We start from the raw sequence: 6721 nt of genomic DNA on the forward strand, positions 1-6721 counted from the left end.
TTAACTTTGCCATTTTAGATACAAACTGTACCATGCTGCAATTATGCTGTATTAACTTAGTTAATTTAATGAACTGCACCATTCTTTCATGTATTAACATGAATTGTTTAAGTTGAAATGTGTATATGCTCGGCCATTCTGTATTAGCTTAAAAGGGCATTCCTTTGTTCGGACATCACAAAATTTCTGTGGGTGAAATGTAGGTCCAAGCGAGGATCCAAAATCTAGGACCAAATTTCCCAGGTACCAAGATTAACCTAAACAATTATTAATTAATAAAATAAGATACAGAAAATTAACAAAAGTTGGTATTAGATATTTTAGTATTTTTTTTTTTTAATTTTAAATAAAATATAGAAAATTTCCAGGTATCAATGGTGATAACAAAATAATTTTTAAAAACATGTTTGTGTTGCAGACTTTCCTTTTTATACTTGATCAGTACCACACATATTTATTTAAAATTCAATAACAATTATTTTAATTAAGTATTTCGTTTATAAGTATGTTCTTTGTTAGTATAACGGTTCACAGCTTTTAAATGTGATATTTTGTCAGCTTTCACTTGTAGTTCTATCTCAGAAGGAATTAACTTAAAACATTGATGAATGTTGCAAGTTAGTACATTCGTGTGACGACTTAAAACTCATCCCTATAAAAATTTCATTCAAATTTTCAGAGTTTAGATCGTTTTTTGAAGAACCAGTATATTGACTTTTGCTTCGATTATACACTTTTTATCGGAGATAGAATCAGTCACTTTATCCAAACACTGACATAAACCAAGACGTTGCCATTTACCATGCACCAGCTTACTACCAGGTAGCCATACATGTAACATGTTCGCCAAAACAAAATCGGGGTCACTCTACCAACAGTTACACATGTGCTTGGAATATCGCTTTTAATTCAATCAAATAAGATTAAAATCACCTGCTCTTTGTCTTTGTATCGCATACTTTCTGGATATATGCGGTGTTAAGATTACATCTGATGATAGCATACGAAATCACGTCGTGTTTGACACAACATTCATCGCTATAAACTCCAATAAACATGTGTCGAACTTATGTTGTCACTCGGACGCTTCCTTGTAAAACGTATATTGAAGTGAAGCGCTGTGATGATCTCGACATGAGTTTACTAACAACAGACGATATTCCCGTACTTTAATTAATCTGAATTATTTGAAATCGTGAACATAAAAAGAAAACATGCATTGGTCGGTTCCTCGTCTGAAAATACATCCATATTAAACAATAGGCGTATGACAGACGAGGCCAAAACCTCTGGTCAGATTACGTGTTTATCGTTCGGTTCACCTATGACCTCGTTTGTTTACCTTGCTCCCGAGATGTGACGAGAGTGCTCCTCGAGCTCGTGCGATCTAAATGTGCACGATGCAAGTATTAAATACTGTAATATTTATCTTAAAAGTATGACACAATAGAAGTTTATGATTTAGAATAAAAAACACGCACAAGTAAAAATGAATCGTGTTAATCTCTGGCAGTAAAATATTTATCCCATGATGCAACACACGAGTTTAGCGGGAAGTCTGATAACCATGTTTGAATTCACCGGATGTTTATTTCCAGAAGAAAAGTATAAACAAACACGACGATAGCCTAAAAACGAAGTTTGTTTCCCGTCTTACTGAAGAAGATCGACTTACTTCAAGTTACCGACGAATGAATATCAGCTTTCTCGTTGTTTTTGACGACCGATGCATATTTTTACCGACAAACATCGTTACGAGACAGCAGAGACAGGTCTCTGGAGACAGGGTAAGTTTTAATTATATAATCTTCTTCACGTTCTGACATCGTTTCACATTATACGACGATGAATTTGATACAGATCTATTCATATCAATAATACCTAATTATTTATTTTTCAGGGTTTTGATGATTAATTTATCACAGATTACACGGCCGAAGGAAACGCAGTACCGATCCATGTGTTACAATCGTAAGTTTTCAATTTTATTTATTTATTATTAACGATCTTCGGCCCGACTTAAATTGCATTTTTTCCCCACTCACACAACCCTTGTTATGATTATGACGTACATACGTATTCACAAACAATGGTGAGGAAAATTTGTGTTTTGGATAATGAAACCTTTCGTGAAAGATCTTTACCTCCACATTCTTTTGAGGATCGATATGTTTGCAGATTATTGCATCAAATTGAAACGATTAAATGAAATAGGTGAATTAAGATGAATTATAAGTAAGTAACCTTGTTTTATGTATAGTATATTGCAGTTTCACATTGATATGAACTGATGGAGAATTCGGGAGTAGCTTGATTTAATTAATAATTAAGTCATCCTGGCAAGTTTTATTTTGTAGCTTTGTGTGGCTGGCTTAAATTTTCTTGATAAAAAGGCTTCCAAAGCAAACATAATGAAAATGATAGCAAAGTGATCATGAAAAGTACATAAGTTAAATACATCCATTATCTTAAAAAACTTGACAATTATTCTAATTTTGAAATAAAAGAATATTCTAAAAGTCTTTCTTTCTTCCAACAGAGACTGAGTCTTCATGCAGTAGGCCTACATTCTGGAATGAGGAACACCGAATGCATTGTGGTCCAAATTGATGGCATTGACTTAACACAAAGCATTATCTTAAAAATCTGGGCTACTTCGAGGAAACTACGTATACTGTCTGAAATCAGTCTTGTGCGTCGGTGACAAAATGTATACATATCCTACTATAACTCTGCTGGAAAATATTATTTTGTACTATTTTCCTACTATTTTAGAAAAAAAAACAGAATTATAAATACATACTGTAGTATGTACTGACATTGAACTTGTATATCTTGCTGACTATTTTTGTTGATAGCTAGGATGAATTGATATTAGTTGTATTAGAAAATTGTACTAGAAAAAGATAGCTGTGTTGTGTATGTGATGGAAGTTTTGAGAAAAAGAATATAAGAGGCAAATAAAATAAGTACCATGGGTAAATTAGAATTAAAATTTGTTTTGTCACATTCTCATTTCATTGATAAATTTTAGATGTTTGAACTAGAAAAAACAGCCTGTATGAAAAGATTTATACCATGTTAATTACCAAATAAAATGTAATACAAAAGTATTCTTCAAGTTTTTATTGCATGATTTTCATTGATTTTGTAAACCATGCTGCCATGAAGCATGATTGAAGCATGATCCCAGCATAATTTGCATAATTGAAACATGCTGGGATCATGCTGCAGACCATGCTGGGATCATGCTGCAGACCATGCTGGGATCATGCTGCAGACCATGCTGGGATCATGCTGCAAACCATGCTGGCATCATGCTGCAGACCATGCTGGGATCATGCTTCACAGACCATGCTGGGATCATGCTGCGGCCATGCTTCCTTAAAGCATAAATGCAGCATGATCCCAGCATAATTTGCATAATTGAAACATGCTGCAATCATGCTTTAACTAGTAAGAATATATAGTGAGGTAAATTAGGCACCATGCTGCAGTCATGCTTCATTCATGCTGCAATTCCATGCTGCATTCATACTGCATCTATGCTGTGATCATGCTGCAAATTCATAAGGGACTACTCTAAGGTCATTTTCCCAGAAGTCAAGGTCACTGTTAGGGGTCAAAGGTCAAATCAACGCTGGTACAGGCACTTATTCTTAATGACTTAAATTATTTTGATTGAAACTTTATGCATTTATCACTTGCAAGTTCAATATTCCATTTCTTTAACTCACCACCACCACCACCACCACCACCATCATCATCATCATCAGATGGTGGGCTATTCAAATTGCCCTGCATTCGTGGTCTGTCAGTTGGTCCGTCCGTCCCTCCTTAAACAATTCTTGTTATCACATTTCTCAGAAACTACTAAAGAGATCTTTCTCAAATTTCATATGTTGGTTTCCCTTGGTCTCTTGATATGCATATTGCATTTAAGGAACAATCAGAAAACAACATGGCTGACAGGCAGCCATTTTGGAATTGGACAATTTAAGTTTGTTAACGCTATCTCTCAGAAAGTACTGAAGGGCTCTTTCTCAAATTTCATTTGTAAGTTATCCTTGATCTGTAGGTGGGCATATTGCATTTTGGGACCAACTGGAAAACAACATGGCTGACAGGCACCCATCTTGGATTTTATAATTGAAGTTTGTTATCACTATTTCTCAGAAAATTCCCAAGGGATCTTTCTCAAATTTCATATGTAGGTTCCCCTTGGTGCCTAGTTATGCATATTGCATTTTGGGACCAACCGGAAAACAACATGGCTGACAGGCACCCATCTTGGATTTTATAATTGAAGTTTGTTATCACTATTTCTCAGAAAATTCCCAAGGGATCTTTCTCAAATTTCATATGTAGGTTCCCCTTGGTGCCTAGTTATGCATATTGCATTTTGGGACCAACCGGAAAACAACATGGCTGACAGGCACCCATCTTGGATTTTATAATTGAAGTTTGTTATCACTATTTCTCAGAAAATTCCCAAAGGGGTCTTTCTCAAATTTCATATGTAGGTTCCCCTTGGTGCCTAGTTATGCATATTGCATTTTGGGACCAACCGGAAAACAACATGGCTGACAGGCACCCATCTTGGATTTTATAATTGAAGTTTGTTATCACTATTTCTCAGAAAATTCCCAAGGGATCTTTCTCAAATTTCATATGTAAGTTCCCCTTGGTAAGGTCACCTGAGATGAAGTCTCAAGTGACCTATTCTAATTGCCTTTTGTCCGCCGTTGTGCGTCCATAAACAATTTACATTTTCGACTTCTTCTCAAAAACTGCTGAACCAAATTCAATGAAATTTGGCAGGAAGCTTCTATAGCTAAAGGTCAACCAAAATTGTGAATTATATGGTCACCTCCCTCGAGGGGCCTGAGGGGCAGGGCCATAAATGGTCAAATTGACTTAAACTTCAAAAATCTTCTTTACTCTCAGATATGGTGGAATCAAACACTCTTCATAGATTGAAGGGTCTCAATGTGTTTTACCAAAATTGTGAATTTCATGACCCTGGAGTCTCACATTTGCCCCTGGGGAGGGGGTAAACTTTACTATAGTTTTGGTTAACATTATCAACATGGAATGACAGTTTGGTGGTATGCACATGTTAGCCCTGACTGACCCCTAGGGGCTGATGGGTGGGGCTAAAAAGGATCAAATTGACTAAAATTGCAAAAATCTTCTTTTCAAGACCCAAATAACATAGAATAAATTACTCTTCATTGATGGAATGGTCTCAAGGTGTTTTATCAAAATTGTAAATTTCATGACCCTGGGGTCTCACATTTGCCCCTTTGGGAGAGGGTAAACTTTACTATAGTTTTTATAGGGAAATCACATTTTTGACTATCATTTGTTTGATTTCTGTTGGAACTTTGTTAATATTATCAACATGGAATGACAGCTTAATGATATGCACATGTTGGCCCTGACTGACCCCAAGGACTGATGGGTGGGGCCAAAAAGGGTCAATTAAATTCACTGAAATATTTCGAAACTCAGGTAAGCGTCAAGGCCCAAGGGCCTCTTGTTGTGTTTATTGCATTTTGGGACAGATCAGAAAGCAATATGGCTGACAGGTGGCCATCTTGGATATTGACTATGGCTATATTGTACTATATCAAATTATTAAATGTTTTGAAAGAAGAGTGAAAGAAAGGAAAAGAAGAGAAAAGATCAGTCTTTGATTTGACTGTTATAGCTAGATCATTCAATGGTGGGCATCCCTCAGGGATCTCGTTTGTGATGTGAATGAAAAATTCCACCAGTTTTCATTGTTCTGACATATTTTGCTCTTATCTTGGAAATTTCACAAAGAAATTAAAAACTCAAATGTTGACTGAATAAAAGTTTTTTTTAGCCAATCATCATCAGATGGGGGGGCTGTGGGCTGTTCAAATCACCCTGCGTCCATGGTCCATCGTCTGTCTGTCTTCGGTCAGTCGTCTGTCCATCCGTAAACAAGCCTTGTTATCGCCATTTCTTGAATTGAAAAGTACTAGAGGGATATATTCCTCAAACTTAATGTGTAGGTTTACCTTGGTCCTGAGTTGTGCCATTTGTGAATTTATATTTTTGATCAGAAATCAAAATGTCTAACAGGCGACCATCTTTGATTTTACTTTTGAAATTGTAAAAATTGAAAATTGTTATTGCTATTTCTTGAAAAGTACTGGAGGAATGTTTCTCAAACTTCACGTGATGTGACCATTCAATGGTTGGTACGCACCAAGATCTGGGATCTCTTGTTTTAATGCCCCTACCATCATGAATTGGGAGGGTTTGCATATAATGTTACCCATGTCTGTCTGTCATGTCACATCACACCCGTTCTGATGCAATGTAAATTAAGCTAGTCTCAGGAACTGCTGCTGATGCTATCCTTTCCAAACCTCGATTTGGGGTGTCAAGTAGCCAATGTCACAGCAATATATTTGGTGGTGAATCTCTGTCATACAACTAATCTTCCTATAATCATATAGTTTTATATATTATTGATTTGCTCGTATGTAAAATATGTAATATTCAGGATATATATATTTGTATTCTATATATATATACAGTCAAACCTGCTCTAACGACCCCCTGTATATAACGACTGCCTGTCTATAACGACCGGTTTTAAGATTCCCCGTGAGATTTTACTATATAACGACCCTCTGTATAGCGACTACCTGTCTAATGTGGCTAACGACCGACGATTTCGGAA

At 36.0% G+C, this 6721-nt stretch overlaps 1 long non-coding RNA gene across 1 annotated transcript; it reads left to right on the top strand.

The window, feature by feature from the left end:
* The first annotated feature begins 1793 nt into the window (after nucleotides 1-1793).
* On the top strand, nucleotides 1794-2784 carry LOC117339342. Its single transcript, XR_004535173.1, has 2 exons — nucleotides 1794-1971; nucleotides 2540-2784. It is a non-coding gene; the product is annotated as an uncharacterized LOC117339342 (long non-coding RNA).
* Nucleotides 2785-6721: the final 3937 nt, after the last annotated feature.

The sequence above is a fragment of the Pecten maximus genome, chromosome 12 (genome assembly GCF_902652985.1).
Source record: "Pecten maximus chromosome 12, xPecMax1.1, whole genome shotgun sequence".
In the NCBI taxonomy this organism is placed as follows: domain Eukaryota; kingdom Metazoa; phylum Mollusca; class Bivalvia; order Pectinida; family Pectinidae; genus Pecten; species Pecten maximus.